This window comes from Salmo salar, chromosome ssa05 (genome assembly GCF_905237065.1).
Source record: "Salmo salar chromosome ssa05, Ssal_v3.1, whole genome shotgun sequence".
In the NCBI taxonomy this organism is placed as follows: Eukaryota; Metazoa; Chordata; class Actinopteri; order Salmoniformes; family Salmonidae; genus Salmo; species Salmo salar.
The window spans coordinates 29220933-29237702 of record NC_059446.1 but is presented as its reverse complement, the minus strand read 5'-3'; the positions used below and the strand labels follow the sequence as shown (position 1 = coordinate 29237702).

Sequence of the window (16770 nt, the reverse complement as noted above, 5' to 3'; positions counted from 1 at the left end):
GGACGCTTGCTCCCACCTAGCCCATAGATGTTAAATAAAGGACGCACTGTGATGGCCTTCCAAGCAATGGGAACCTCCCCAGAGAGCAGTGACAGGTTAAAAAGGTCAGAGATAGGCTTAGCGATGATAAGGGCTGCAACCTTAAAGAAGAAAGGGTCTAAACCATCTGACCCAGATGTTTTTGGGGGGTCAAGTTTAAGGGGCTCATTTAGCACCTCAGACTCAGTGACCGCCTACAGGGAGAAACTTTGTAGCAGGGCAGGGGGAAAAGTGGGAGGAGCACTACCATGTTATTAAATAGCAACTGATACTTGACATAGGCCTATTCAAATTTAACTGCACACGCTGTTGCGTATTGACCTTCAATAGCCTTTTTAATTGGAATATTCATCATTCACACTTGAAATGTGATGATGTTTGTCATTATATTATTAATACCAATAAAATGGCCCAATGCATGGTGTGGGATGTGAATCACATTGTATGTAAACCAATTATTTTCTCACTGTGGTCTGGAGGGTCAGTCCCCTAAGCAAAGAGCTTGATAAATACTGGAAAGTAAAATGCAAAACAAACAAAGGAAAAAACCTTAGGGAAGGCAAAAATGTGTCACTTTTGGGAACAAACACAAATATATCTTTCATATTCAGGGAGACTCAGTACTGTTTGAAAATTCCTTCAGTCTGTTTTGAATGGCATTAAAATATCACAAGTAGCAGTTAGGCGACTAATGTTAGATTGTCCACCTATGTTTGTTATTTTAATCCCACCTTCTTGTGACCAGTTAGAGCCTTTAATGGGGTCAAATGACTGTTCCCCAACCACAGTATGTTTCAGCAGTCAAATGAGATGTATCAGAGAAATAGGAATCCCTGATCATCTCTGTGGGTTGTATCATGGGATATGTGGAACACACAGTATATAACCAAGAAAGAGAATTAGGTGATATAATGTCACTGCCCCATCTTGTAATATGTTATACCGTTATAATGTAGATCTAATGCAGCCCATAAATTCCTCCTGTTTTCTCTACAGCTCACCCTCAGTTTGATGCATGACTCCCTGCTCTTTCCAATTCAGGTGCATTAGCAGTATATTCAATCAAGCATTCACCTCTATAATTGTTCCCCTCACAATAGGACCACAGTTGAGGAAAAACACCCAGAGGGCCATCAATTACCTGCTAATGGTTTGTATATGTTTTAATACAACCACTTAACACCTTTCCCTCCTCCAAACTCAAAATGGCTACCGGTAGACCATGATTAACCAATGACAACATGACTCACACTATGCTTCATACACCACCTTGGAAAAGGTCATCACAACCAGAGCTATATATATATATATATATATATATATATATATATATATATATATATATATATATATACTGCTCAAAAAATAAAGGGAACACTTAAACAACACAATGTAACTCCAAGTCAATCACACTTCTGTGAAATCAAACTGTCCACTTAGGAAGCGACACTGATTGACAATACATTTCACATGCTGTTGTGCAAATGGAATAGACAACAGGTGGAAATTATAGGCAATTAGCAAGACACCCCCAATAAAGGAGTGGTTCTGCAGGTGGTAACCACAGACCACTTCTCAGTTCCTATGCTTCCTGGCTGATGTTTTGGTCACTTTTGAATGCTGGCGGTGCTTTCACTCTAGTGGTAGCATGAGACGGAGTCTACAACCCACACAAGTGGCTCAGGTAGTGCAGCTCATCCAGGATGGCACATCAATGCGAGCTGTGGCAAGAAGGTTTGCTGTGTCTGTCAGCGTAGTGTCCAGAGCATGGAGGCGCTACCAGGAGACAGGCCAGTACATCAGGAGACGTGGAGGAGGCCGTAGGAGGGCAACAACCCAGCAGCAGGACAGCTACCTCCGCCTTTGTGCAAGGAGGAGCACTGCCAGAGCCCTGCAAAATGACCTCCGGCAGGCCACAAATGTGCATGTGTCTGCTCAAACGGTCAGAAACAGACTCCATGAGGGTGGTATGAGGGCCCGATGTCCACAGGTGGGGGTTGTGCTTACAGCCCAACACCGTGCAGGACGTTTGGCATTTGCCAGAGAACACCAAGATTGGCAAATTCGCCACTGGCGCCCTGTGCTCTTCACAGATGATAGCAGGTTCACACTGAGCACATGTGACAGACGTGACAGTCTGGAGACGCTGTGGAGAACGTTCTGCTGCCTGCAACATCCTCCAGCATGACCGGTTTGGCGGTGGGTCAGTCATGGTGTGGGGTGGCATTTCTTTGGGGGGCCGCACAGCCCTCCATGTGCTCGCCAGAGGTAGCCTGACTGCCATTAGGTACCGAGATGAGATCCTCAGACCCCTTGTGAGACCATATGCTGGTGCAGATGGCCCTGGGTTCCTCCTAATGCAAGACAATGCTAGACCTCATGTGGCTGGAGTGTGTCAGCAGTTCCTGCAAGAGGAAGGCATTGATGCTATGGACTGGCCCGCCCGTTCCCCAGACCTGAATCCAATTGAGCACATCTGGGACATCATGTCTCGCTCCATCCACCAACGCCACGTTGCACCACAGACTGTCCAGGAGTTGGCGGATGCTTTAGTCCAGGTCTGGGAGGAGATCCCTCAGGAGACCATCCGCCACCTCATCAGGAGCATGCCCAGGCGTTGTAGGGAGGTCATACAGGCACGTGGAGGCCACACACACTACTGAGCCTCATTTTGACTTGTTTTAATGACATTACATCAAAGTTGGATCAGCCTGTAGTGTGGTTTTCCACTTTAATTTTGAGTGTGACTCCAAATCCAGACCTCCATGGGTTGATAAATTGGATTTCCATTGATTATTTTTGTGTGATTTTGTTGTCAGCACATTCAACTATGTAAAGATAAAAGTATTTAATGAGATTATTTCATTCATTCAGATCTAGGATGTGTTATTTTAGTGTTCCCTTTTTTTTTTTGAGCAGTGTATATATACACAGTACCAGTAAAAAGTTTGGACACATATTTTGTACTATTTTCTGGTAACCAAAAAAGTGTTAATCAAATCAAAATATATTTTAGATTTTAGATTCTTCAAAGTAGCCACCCTTTGCCTTGATGACAGCATTAAACACTCTTGGCATTCTCTCAACCAGCTTCATGAAGAATGCTTTTCCAACAGTCTTGAAGGAGTGCCAACGTATGTTGAGCACTTGTTGGCTGCTTTTCCATCACTCTGCAGTCCAACTGATCCCAAACCATCACAATTGGGTTGAGGTCAGATGATTGTGGAGGCCAGGTCATCTGATGCAGCACTCCATCATTCTCCTTCTTAGTCAAATAGCCCTTACACAGCCTGGAGGTGTGTTTTGGATCATTGTCCTGTTGAAAAACAAATGATATTCCCACTAAGTGGAAAATAGATAGGATGACTTATCACTGCAGAATGCTGTAGTAGCCATGCTGCTTAAGTATGCTTTGAATTCTAAATAAATCACTGACAGTGTCACCCGCAATGCACCCCCACACCATCACACCCCCTCCTCCATGCTTCACGGTGGGAAACACACATGCGGAGATCATCCGTTCACCTGCTCTGCGTCTCACAAAGAAACAGCGGTTGGAACTAAAAATGTCAAATTTGGACTCATCAGACCAAAGGACAGATTTCCACCGGTCTATTGTCCATTGTTCGTGTTTCTTGGCCCAAGCAAGTCTCTTCTTATTATTGGTGTCCCTTAGTACTGGTTTCCTTGAAGCAATTCGACCATGAAGCAATTCAACAGTTGATGTTGAGATGTGTCTGTTGAACTCTGTGAAGCATTTATTTGGGCTTAAATCTGAGGTGCAGTTCACTCTAATGAACTTATCCTGTGCAGCAGAGGTAACTCTGGGTCTTCCTTTCCTGTGGCGGTCCTCATGAGAGCCAGTTTCATCATAGCGCTTGATGGTTTTTGCAACTGCACTTGAAGAAAGTTCTTGAAATTTTCCGCATTGACTGACCTTCATGTTTTAAAGTAATGATGCACTGTCGTTTCTTTTTGCTTATTTGAGTTGTTCTTGCCATAAGATGGACTTGTTCTTTTACCAAAAAGGGCTATCTTCTGTATACCACCCCTACCTTGTCACAACACAACTGATTGGCTCAAACGCATTAAGAAGGGAAAAAAAATCCACAAATGAACTTTTAACATGGCACACCTGTTAATTGAAATGCATTCCAGGTGACTACCTTGTGAAGCTGTTTGAGATAATGCCAAGAGTGTGTAAAGCTGTCATCAAGGCAAAGGGTGGCTACTTTAAAGAATCTCAAATGTAAAATATATTTTGATTTGTTTAACACTTTTTTTGCTTACTACATGATTCTATATGTGTTATTTCATAGTTTTGATGTCTTCACTATTATTCTACAATGTAGAACATTTAAAAAATAAAGAAAAACCCTTGAATGATTAGGTGTACAAACCTTTGACTGGTGCTGTATTTACAGTATATGGCTCTGATAACAACCATGATCAAAGTCAAACAGTTGAGACAAAAACAGATGATCAGACAGTGTAAATGCTTGGTACTTACCACTTTGAGAAGCAATCATCCTCTCAGCCATGGTCTGTTGTATTTCCCCCAGTTATTACTGTTTTTCAGGCTTCTATATGTGGTTGAGAGAGAGAGAGAGATTTGATTTATTAGGATCCCCATCAGCCGATGCCAATGGCGACAGCTAGTCTTACTAGCGTCCGACACGTAACAAAAAATACATTACAGACAAAAGACTCTGTATAATACTGTACGTTTCCTTGAATTTGTTCTGGACCTGGGGACTGTGAGAAGACCCATGGTGGTATTCCTGGTGGTGCAAGTGGGTGTCAGTGTTGTGTGTAAGCTGACTATGCAAACAATTTGGAATTTTCAACACATTAATGGTGACCTGTTTCAGAAAACTAGGCTTATGTCGCAAGTCACAATTTCACAGGAGAGCCATTTGAAGGTTATTTTTGTCTTTTTTTTCAGAAAAATTCATTTTTTGGGGCAGAAATGCCTTCTGGAACATGTGAACTTTCATGTGCCTTAATAACAAACTTGTATGCCATCTGTAAATACAAATAAAATCAGTGGAATTAGAGTATGATAGCTAAAGAGATTACATCTTCAAACTAATTGCAACTGTGGTATGGCATCCGTGACAGAGAGATATGTCTATCATGCATGATGATGTATACGGGTAAGATAGTCTAGCTAGCTACATTTTCAGATATTGAACGTTTCTAATTTTGACAGAAATTGGTTTCATTTCAAGCTGAAGTGTACTGTTAGCTAACTAAGGTTAGCTGGCTGGCTCCCTAGCTATGTTACATGTATGACGTTATTATTCGTGTCCCAGAACCATTTGCTTTGCTAGTTAGCTAGCTAACATTAGGCTCTAACATTGAACCTGGTTGGTTAGCTCCCAGCAGATTCATGCAGAGAAGTAATGACATGATTTGGCACTATGTTCATTGTTGTTTAACTAGCTAACATTAGCTGGCTGGCTCGTTAGCTAACGTTACGTGACGTGTGTGATCTTACACGTTGTTTACCTAGCTAGGTTCATTGTTTACCTAGGTAGCTAGCTACATGTCTTAAGCTAAAGTGTACTGTTTGCTAGCTAGCTAATATTAGCTGGTTTACTACCTAGCTAACTTTACGTGTATGACATTATTACTCGTATCCCAGAGCCGTTTGCTTTGCTAGTTTGAGCCTAATGTTAGCTAGCTAACATTGAACCTGGTTGGTTAATCTCCTAGCATATTAATGCAGTGTAGAAATGACATGATTTGGCACTATGTTCATTATTGTTTAACTAGCTAACGTTAGCTGGCTCGCTCGTTAGCAAAACTTTACATGACGTATGTGATCTTACACTTTGTTTATCTAGCTAGGTTCATTGTTTGCCTAGCTAGCTAGCTACATGTCTTAAGCTAAATTGTACAACACCCATTGAATATGGCCGGTGTCAGTAAACATTGGCAAAAAAGCGTAAAGAATTTGTTGCCAGCAGAGCTGGTTAGGCTGTTTTCATATTATCCAGAGGTAAACAAATCATCGGCCAGAGCGTCAAGTGTGAGCTCTGAATGCTCTGAGAGCGAAACGAGATGGTGGGGCGAAAGCTTAAGAGGGTGTGAACGATGCTGAATGGGTGTAGACAAAGAAGAGCCATTTTCTCAAAAGTGAGTTTACAAGTTTATCAACTTTCAAAGCATAATTACTTTCTTACTGTTCCTCAAAAATACAATGTATGATATACTGTTTTATAGCTCTGAGTCTCTACTTTTATCAAATGTAAATAACACAATTTCAAATTTTGCTACATAAGACCAAATCCAGGTGGTGAGTCACAATGATGTTTCTTATCAAACCAAGAAGTGACGCAGTCAGTCTTTCCTCAGCTCTTAGCCAAGAGATACTGGCATGCACAGCATTAATATTAGCCCTCTGATTACAATGATGAGCAAGACGTGTGGCTCTGTTCTGGGCAAGCTACAGCTCAACTAGGTCTTTCACTGCAGCACAACCATATGACTGGACAATAATCAAGATAAGATACTACTAGAGCCTGCAGGACTTTCTTTCTGGAGTGTGGTGTCAAAACAACAGAGCATCTCTTTACTACAGACAGACCTCTCCCTATCTTTACATCCATTGAATATATATGGTCTTGTCCATGACAGTTTACAATCTAAGGTAACACCAAGTAACTTAGTCTCATCAACTTGTTCAACAGCCACACCATTCATTACCAGAGGTCTAAAACTTAGGAAATTATGATGAAATGTTTAGGCCCAATTTATTACCACCCATTCCAAAACAGACTGCCACTCTTTGTTAAAGGTTTCAGTGATTTCATTAGCTGTGGTGCTGATGCGTACATGCTTGAATCATCAGAATACATGGACGGACATACATGCTTTGTTTAATGCCGGTGGCAGTTCATTGGTAGAAATAGAAAAGAGTAGAGGGCCTAGAGAGCTTCCCTGCAGTACACCACACTTTACTTGTTTGACATTAGAGCAGCTTCCATTAAATAAAACCCTCCGTTTTATTAGATAGATAGCTCTCAATCCACGATACGGCAGAGGTTAAAAAGCCATAACACATACATTTTCTCAACAAACAGGTTATGGTCAATAATATCAAAGGCTGCACTGAAATCTAACAATACAGCTCACACAATTTTCTTATTATCAAATTATTTCAACCAATCATCAGCCATTTGTGTAACTGTAGTACATGTTGAGAGCCCTTCTCTATAAGCATGCTGAAAGTCTGTTGTTAATTCTTTTTACAGAGAAATAGCATTGTATTTGAGAGAGCGAGAGAGAGATGCATAGAGAGAGAGAGAGAGAAGCAAAGAGAAAGAGAGAGATGCATAGAGAGAGAGATGCATACAGATGTATAGACAGAGAGAGAGATGCAGAGAGAGAGAGAGAGAGATGCAGAGAGAGAGAGGGAGATGCAGAGAGAGAGAGATGCAGAGAGAGAGAGGGAGATGCAGAGAGAGAGAGAGAGAGAGAGAGAGAGAGAGAGAGATGCAGAGAGAGAGAGATGCAGAGAGATGCAGAGAGAGAGATGCAGAGAGAGAGTGAGAGATGCAGAGAGAGAGATGCAGAGAGAGAGAGATGCAGAGAGCGAGAGAGAGAGAAGAAAGAATTGGAAAGAATTAACAAAAAACAAAGCAAACTGGAATGCTATTTGGCCCTAAACAGAGAGTACACAGTGGAAGAATACCTGACCACTGTGACTGACCCGAACTTAGGAAAGCTTTGACTATGTACAGACTCAGTGAGCATAGCCTTGCTATTGAGAAAGGCCGCCGTAGGCAGACAGGCTATGTGCACACTGCCAACAAAACGAGGTGGAAACTGAGATGCGCTTCCTATCCTCCTGCTCAATGTATGACCATATTAGAGACACATATTTCCCTCAGATTACACAGATCCACAAAGAATTCGAAAACAAACCCAATTTTGATAAAGTCCCATATCTACTGGGTGAAATACCACAGTGTGCCATCACAGCAGCAAGATTTGTGACCTGTTGCCACAAGAAAAGGTCAACCAGTGAAGAACAAACACCATTGTAAATACAACCCATATTTATGCTTATTTATTTTCCCTTTTGTACTTTAACCATTTATACATCGTTACAACACTGAATATATACATAATATGACATTTGTAATGTCTTTTTCTTTTGAAACTTCTGTGAGTGTAATGTTTACTGTTAATTTTTATTGGACTTTTGTATATTATCTACCGCACTTGCTTTTTCAATGTTAACATATGTTTGCCATACCAATAAAGCCCCTTGAATTGAATTTTGAGAGAGAGAGAGAGAGAGAGAGAGAGAGAGAGAGAGAGAGAGAGAGAGAGAGAGAGAGAGAGAGAGAGAGAGAGAGAGAGAGAGAGAGAGAGAGAGAGAGAGAGAGAGAGAGAGAGAGAGAGAGCTAGAGAGAGAGAGAGAGTTACATAGACACACAGAGAGAGATAGAGAGAGATGTATAGAGAGAGAGGGATACATAGACACAGAGAGAGACACACAGAGAGTTACAGATACAGAGAGAGAGATGCATAGAGAGAGAGATACATAGTGAGAGAGATGCATAGTGAGTGAGAGATGCATAGAGAGAGATAGAGAGAGACAGAGAGAGATGCATAGAGAGAGATAGAGAGAGATGCATAGAGAGAGAGATGCATAGAGAAAGAGAGATGCATAGAGAGATAATAACATCTGCATAGTAAGCAGTAACTTACTTATTATTACTATTATTGTTATTACTGTTATTGTTATTTCTATTATTATTGTTGTTTATCATTCCAAATAGTAGTGGTATGGGTAGTAATGGTAATGATAACAGTTTAGTGATGGTGGTGGTAGTAGTGGTAATGATGATAGTAGTTGTAGTACTGATGTAATGGTGAAGATGACCGTTATATAGTTATAAGTTAGTTAATTATAGATTCATTTTCCATATTTAGATTTTTATATTTATTACATTCGACTTATTTACTATTATTTTACTACTATTTTATTGTTATTATTTTTAATTTTGTATTATTATTATTTACTGCCATTTTATATTATTATTATTTGTTATTGTTTATAATTGTATTACAATGTATATTGTATACATTGTTGCTTTGGCAATATTAACACAATGTTTTTCATGCCAATAAAGCAGCTTGAATTTGAATTTGAATTTGAGAGATGCATAGAGAGAGAGAGACAGATACTTAGAGAGAGATACATAGACACAGAGAGAGAGAGATACATAGACACAGTGAGAGAGAGAGATACATAGATACACAGAGAGAGAGAGAGAGAGAGAGAGAGAGAGAGAGAGAGAGAGAGAGAGAGAGAGATGCAGAGTTACATAGACACAGAGAGCGAGAGATGCAGAGTTACATAGACGCAGAGAGAGAGATGCATAGAGAGAGAGAGAGAGAGAGAGAGGGAGAGAGAGACGCAGAGAGAGAGACAGAGACGGAGACAGACGTATAGAAAGAGACAGAGACGGAGAGAGATAGAGATGCATAGAGAGAGAGAGACAGATACACAGAGGGAGAGATACATAGACACAGAGAGACACACAGAGAGAGAGAATTACATAGACAGAGAGAGAGAGAGAGAGATGCATAGAGAGAGAGAGAGATGCGTAGAGAGAGAGAGAGATGCATAGAGAGAGAGAGAGAGATGCATAGAGAGAGAGAGATGCATAGAGAGAGAGAAAGAGATACATAGACACAGAGAGAGACACAGAGAGAGATAGTTACATAGACACAGAGAGAGAGAGAGATGCATAGAGAGAGAGATGCATAGAGAGAGAGATGCATAGAGAGAGAGAGATGCATAGAGAGAGAGAGAGAGAGAGAGAGATGCATAGAGAGAGAGAGAGATGCATAGAGAGAGAGATACATAGACACAGAGAGAGACACACAGAGAGAGAGTTAAATAGACAGAGAGCGAGAGATGCATATATAGAGAGAGAGAGATGCATAGAGAGAGATGCATAGAGAGAGAGAGAGAGATGCATAGAGAGAGATCGAGAGAGATGCATAGAGAGAGAGAGAGAGAGAGAGAGAGAGAGAGATGCATAGAGAGAGAGAGAGACAGAGACAGATACATAGACAGAGAGAGAGAGAGACATAGACACAGCGAGAGAGAGATACATAGACACCGAGAGAGAGAGAGAAACATAGACACACAGAGAGAGAGAGATATACATAGATACACACACAGAGAGAGAGAGAGAGAGAGAGAGAGAGAGAGAGAGAGAGAGAAAATCCCAAAGCCGACTAAATTGCTATCTGACCCTAAACAGAGAATATGAATTGGCTGATTATCTCTACTCTGTCAGAGATACAAAGCAGAGACAGATCCTTACCAAGTACAGGCTGAGTGACCACCGATTGGCAATAGAAACCGGCAGACATAAAAAGACATGGCTACCCAAAGAGGAGCGTGTATGTGGCCACTGCACGACAGGGGAGGTAGAGATAGAGATGCACTTTCTCCTTTACTGTGATAAATATTCCTCACAAAGAGATTCCTAATTCACAGAAATGACTACATTTATTCCAAATTTGAACTTATTAAACCCAGAGGAAAAACTAAAAATACTCATGGGCGAAGGAGCAATGGCTCCTCTTGCAGCCAAATATGTATTTGCCTGCCATAGCCTGAGGGACACTGAATAATAACATCTGCATAGTAAGCAGTAACTTACTTATTATTACTATTATTGTTATTACTATTATTATTGTTGTTTATCATTCCAAATAGTAATGATAGCAGTTTAGTGATGGTGGTGGTAGTAGTAGTAGTAATGATGATAGTAGTTGTAGTACTGATGTAATGGTGAAGATGACCATTATTTAGTTATAAGTTAGTTATAGTTTCATTTTCCATATTTAGATTTTTATATTTATTACATTACATTCTACTATTGACTGTTACCATTTTACTGTTATTATTTTTGTATTTAATTTTGTATTATTATTTACTGCCATTTTATATTATTATTTGTTATTGTTTATAATTGTATTACAATGTATATTGTACACATTGTTGCTTTGGCAATATTGACACAATTTGAATTTGAATTTGAGAGAGAGAGATGCAGAGTTACATAGACACAGTGAGAGAGAGATGCATAGAGAGAGAGAGAGATTCAGAGAGAGAGATACATAGAGAGAGAGAGGGAGGGAGAGAGAGAGACGCATAGAGACAGACAGAGATGGAGAGAGACGTATAGAAAGAGGCATAGACGGAGAGAGACGCAGAGAGGGAGAGAGACGCATAGAGAGAGACAGAGATGCATAGAGAGAGATATTCATAGAGAGAGAGAGAGAGAGAGAAAGATTCATAGAGAGAGAGAGAGAGGGAGGGAGAGAGAGACGCATAGAGAGAGACAGAGATGGAGAGAGACGTATAGAAAGAGACATAGACGGAGAGAGATGCACAGAGGGAGAGAGACGCATAGAGAGACAGAGATGAATAGAGAGAGAGATACATAGACACAGAGAGAGAGAGAGAGATACATAGAGAGAGAGAGAGAGAGAGAGAGAGAGAGAGGGAGAGAGAGACGCATAGAGAAAGACAGAGACGGAGAGAGACGCATAGAGGAAGACAGAGATGCATAGAGAGAGAGATGCATAGAGAGAGAGAGATACATAGACACACACAGAGAGACAGAGAGAGATACATAGACACAGAGAGAGCCAGAGAGAGAGAGTTACAGAGAGAGAGAGAGAGAGAGAGATGCAGAGTTACATAGACACAGTGCGAGAGAGAGATGCATAAAGAGAGAGAGAGAGAGAGAGAGAGAATGTGTAGAGTGAGAGAGGGAGATGCAGAGTTACATAGACACAGTGAGAGAGAGAGAGAGATGCAGAGAGAGAGATGCATAGAGAGAGAGAGGGAGAGGGAGAGAGAGAGAGAGATGCATAGAGAAAGACAGAGATGCATAGATAGAGAGAGATGCATAGAGAGAGAGAGACGGAGAGAGATGCATAGAGAGAGAGACAGAGATCCATAGAGAGAGACAGAGATCCATAGAGAGAGATGCATAGAGAGAGACAGAGATCCATAGAGAGAGATGCATAGAGAGAGACAGAGACGTACAGAGATGCAGAGAGGGAGAGAGACGCATAGAGAGAGACAGAGACGCATAGAGAGAGACGCATAGAGAGAGACAGAGATGCATAGAGAGAGACGCATAGAGAGAGACAGAGATGCATAGAGAGAGACGCATAGAGAGAGAGAGATGCAAAGAGAGAGACGCATGGAGAGAGAGAGATGCAAAGAGAGAGACGCATGGAGAGAGACAGAGATGCATAGAGAGAGACGCATAGAGAGAGACAGAGACGGAGAGAGAGAGACGCATAGAGAGAGACAGAGATGCATAGAGAGAGACGCATAGAGAGAGACAGAGACGTACAGAGATGCAGAGAGGGAGAGAGACGCATAGAGAGAGACAGAGACGCATAGAGAGAGACGCATAGAGAGAGACAGAGATGCATAGAGAGAGACGCATAGAGAGAGACAGAGATGCATAGAGAGAGACGCATAGAGAGAGAGAGATGCAAAGAGAGAGACGCATGGAGAGAGAGAGATGCAAAGAGAGAGACGCATGGAGAGAGACAGAGATGCATAGAGAGAGACGCATAGAGAGAGACAGAGACGGAGAGAGAGAGACGCATAGAGAGAGACAGAGATGCATAGAGAGAGACGCATAGAGAGAGACAGAGACGGAGAGAGAGACAGAGACGGAGAGAGACGCATAGAGAGAGACAGAGATCCATAGAGAGAGAGAGATGCATAGAGAGAGATGCATAGAGAGAGAGAGAGACGGAGAGAGAGACAGAGACGGAGAGAGACGTATAGAGAGAGAGAGATCCATAGAGAGAGAGAGATATACATAGACACAGAGAGAGAGAGAGAGAGAGAGAGAAAGAGATAGAGTTACATAGACACACAAACACAAAGAGATGCAGAGTCACATAGACAGAGAGAGAGAGAGAGAGAGAGAGAGAGAGAGAGAGAGATGCAGAGTTACATAGACACAGAGGGAGAGAGAGAGAGAGATGCATAGAGAGAGAGAGAGAGAGAGAGAGAGAGAGAGAGAGAGAGAGAGAGAGAGAGAGAGACAGAGACAGACAGACATGTTTATTTCACTTTTGTATATTATCTACCTCACTTGCTTTGGCAATGTTAACACGTTTCCCATGCCAATAAAGCCCCTTGAATTGAATTGAATTGACAGAGAGACAGAGAGAGAGAGAGATACGTAGAGAGAGAGATGCATAAAGAGAGAGATGCATAAAGAGAGAGAGATGCATAAAGAGAGAATGATGCATAAAGAGTGACACATAGAGAGAGACAGAGATGGAGAGAGACGCATAGAGAGAGACAGAGACGGAGAGAGACACATAGAGAGAGACAGAGACGGAGAGAGACGCATAGAGAGAGACAGAGACGGAGAGAGACGCATAGAGAGAGACAGCGACGGAGAGAGACGCATAGAGAGAGACAGAGACGGAGAGAGACGCATAGAGAGAGACAGAGACAGAGAGAGATGCATAGAGAGAGACAGAGACGGAGAGAGACGCATAGAGAGAGACAGAGACGGAGAGAGACGCATAGAGAGAGACAGAGACGCATAGAGAGAGAGATGCATAGAGAGAGACAGAGACAGAGAGAGATGCATAGAGAGAGACAGAGACGCATAGAGACGCATAGAGAGAGACAGAGACGGAGAGAGACGCATAGAGAGAGACAGAGACGGAGAGAGATGCATAGAGAGAGACAGAGACGGAGAGAGACGCATAGAGAGAGACAGAGACGCATAGAGAGAGAGATGCATAGAGAGAGACAGAGACGCATAGAGAGAGAGAGATGCATAGAGAGAGACAGAGACGGAGAGAGACGCATAGAGAGAGAGAGAGATGCATAGAGAGAGACAGAGACGCATAGAGAGAGAGAGATGCATAGAGAGAGACAGGGACGGAGAGAGACGCATAGAGAGAGAGAGAGACGCATAGAGAGAGACAGAGACGCATAGAGAGAGACAGAGACGCATAGAGAGAGACAGAGACGCATAGAGAGAGACAGAGACGCATAGAGAGAGACAGAGACGCATAGAGAGAGAGAGAGACGCATAGAGAGAGACAGAGACGCATAGAGAGAGAGAGAGACGCATAGAGAGAGACAGAGACGCATAGAGAGAGACAGAGACGCATAGAGAGAGACAGAGACGCATAGAGAGAGAGAGAGATGCATAGAGAGAGAGAGAGATGCATAGAGAGAGAGAGAGATGCATAGAGAGAGAGAGAGATACATAGACACACACCGAGAGAGAGAGAGAGATACATAGAGAGAGAGATGCATAGAGAGAGAGAGATGCATAGAGAGAGAGATGCATAGAGAGAGAGAGAGAGAGAGAGATACATAGACGCACACAGAGAGAGAGATGCATAGAGAGAGAGAGAGAGATACATAGACGCACACAGAGAGAGAGAGAGATACATAGACACACACTGAGAGAGAGAGAGAGAGAGAGAGAGAGAGAGAGAGAGAGAGAGAGAGATACATAGACACACACACACAGAGAGAGAGAGATACATAGACACACAGAGAGAGAGATACATAGAGACACTCAGAGAGAGAGATACAAAGACAAACACACAGAGAGAGAAAGATACATAGACACACACACAGAGAGAGAGAGATATACATAGACACACACAGAGAGAGAGAGAGATATACATAGACAGAGAGAGAGAGAGAGAGAGAGAGAGAGACAGAGTTACATAGACACACACACACAGAGAGATGCAGAGTCACATAGACAGAGAGAGAGAGAGAGAGAGAGAGAGAGAGAGAGAGAGTTACATAGACATAGACACAGAGAGCGAGAGAGAGAGAGAGAGAGAGCGAGAGAGCGAGAGATGCAGAGTTACATAGACACAGAGAGGGAGAGAGAGAGAGACATGCATAGAGAGAGAGAGAGAGAGATGCATAGAGAGAGAGAGAGACAGACAGACATGTTTATTTCACTTTTGGATATTATCCTGTTAGGGCTAGGGGGCAGTATTGACACGGCTGGATAAAAAAACATACCCGATTTAATCTGGTTACCACTCCTACCCAGTAACTAGAATATGCATATACTTATTACATATGGATAGAAAACACCCTAAATTTTCTAAAACTGTTTGAATGGTGTCTGTGAGTATAACATAACTCATTTGGCAGGCAAAACCCTGAGACATCTTCTGACAGGAAGTGGATACCTGATGTGTTGTATTGCCTTTAAACCTATCCCATTGAAAAACACAGGGGCTGAGGAATATTTTGGCACTTCCTATTGCTTCCACTAGATGTCACCAGCCTTTACAAAGTGTTTTGAGTCTTCTGGAGGGAGATCTGACCGAACAAGAGCCATGGAACGATGATGTCCCATTAGACACCTGGCGCGCGAGTTCATGTTGGGTACCCTCGTTCCAATACGTTATAAAAGAGTATGCATTCGTCCACCTTGAATATTATTCATGTTCTGGTTAAAAAAGGCCCTAATGATTTATGCTATACAACGTTTGACATGTTTGAACGAACGTAAATATATTTTTTTCCCCTCGTTCATGACGAGAAGTCCGGCTGGCTTAGATCATGTGCTAACAAGACGGAGATTTTTGGACATAAATGATGAGCTTTTTTGAACAAAACTACATTCGTTATGGACCTGTGATACCTGGAAGTGACATCTGATGAAGAGAATCAAAGGTAATGGATTATTTACATAGTATTTTCGATTTTAGATCTCCCCAACATGACGTCTAGTCTGTATCGCAACGCCGTATTTTTCTGGGCGCAGTGCTCAGATTATTGCAAAGTGTGATTTCCCAGTAAGGTTATTTTTAAATCTGGCAAGTTGATTGCGTTCAAGAGATGTAAATCTATAATTCTTTAATTGACAATATAATATTTTACCAATGTTTTCTAATTTTAATTATTTAATTTGTGACGCTGACTTGACTGCCGGTTATTGGAGGGAAACGATTTCCTCAACATCAACGCCATAGTAAAACGCTGTTTTTGGATATAAATATGAACTTGATAGAACTAAAAATGCATGCATTGTCTAACATAATGTCCTAGGAGTGTCATCTGATGGAGATTGTAAAAGGTTAGTGCATCATTTTAGCTGGTTTTATGGTTTTGGTGACCCTGTCTTTGAATTGACAAAACATTACACACAACTCTTGTAAATGTACTGTCCTAACATACTCTAAATTTATGCTTTCGCCGTAAAACCTTTTTGAAATCGTAAAACGTGGTTAGATTAAGGAGATGTTTATCTTTCAAAGGGTGTAAAATAGTTGTATGTTTGAAAAATTTGAATTTTGACATTTATTTGGATTCAAATTTGCCGCTCTTGAAATGCACCTGCTGTTGATGGAGTGCACCACGGGTGGCACGCTAGCGTCCCACCTAGCCCATAGAGGTTATCTACCTCACTTGCTTTGGCAATGTTAACACATGTTTCCCATGCCAATAAAGCCCCTTTAATTGAATTGAATTGACAGAGAGACAGAGAGAGAGAGAGAGATACGTAGAGAGAGAGATGCATAAAGAGAGAGAGATGCATAAAGAGAGAGAGATAGAGAGAGAGAGAGAGATACGTAGAGAGAGAGATGCATAAAGAGAGAGAGATGCATAAAGAGAGAGAGATAGAGAGAGAGAGAGAGAGAGAGAGAGAG

The 16770-nt window shown here is 41.8% G+C and overlaps 1 protein-coding gene across 2 annotated transcripts in view; it reads right to left on the bottom strand.

The window, feature by feature from the left end:
- LOC106604562 (leucine-rich repeat and immunoglobulin-like domain-containing nogo receptor-interacting protein 2) overlaps window positions 1-16770 on the bottom strand; it is a 309642-nt gene that overhangs the window by 120038 nt on the left and 172834 nt on the right. For both annotated transcript variants that reach the window (XM_014199313.2, XM_014199318.2), the window contains one exon: window positions 4550-4622. The gene's annotated coding sequence lies outside the window, so the exon portion shown is untranslated. The remainder of the gene's footprint in view (window positions 1-4549; window positions 4623-16770) is intronic.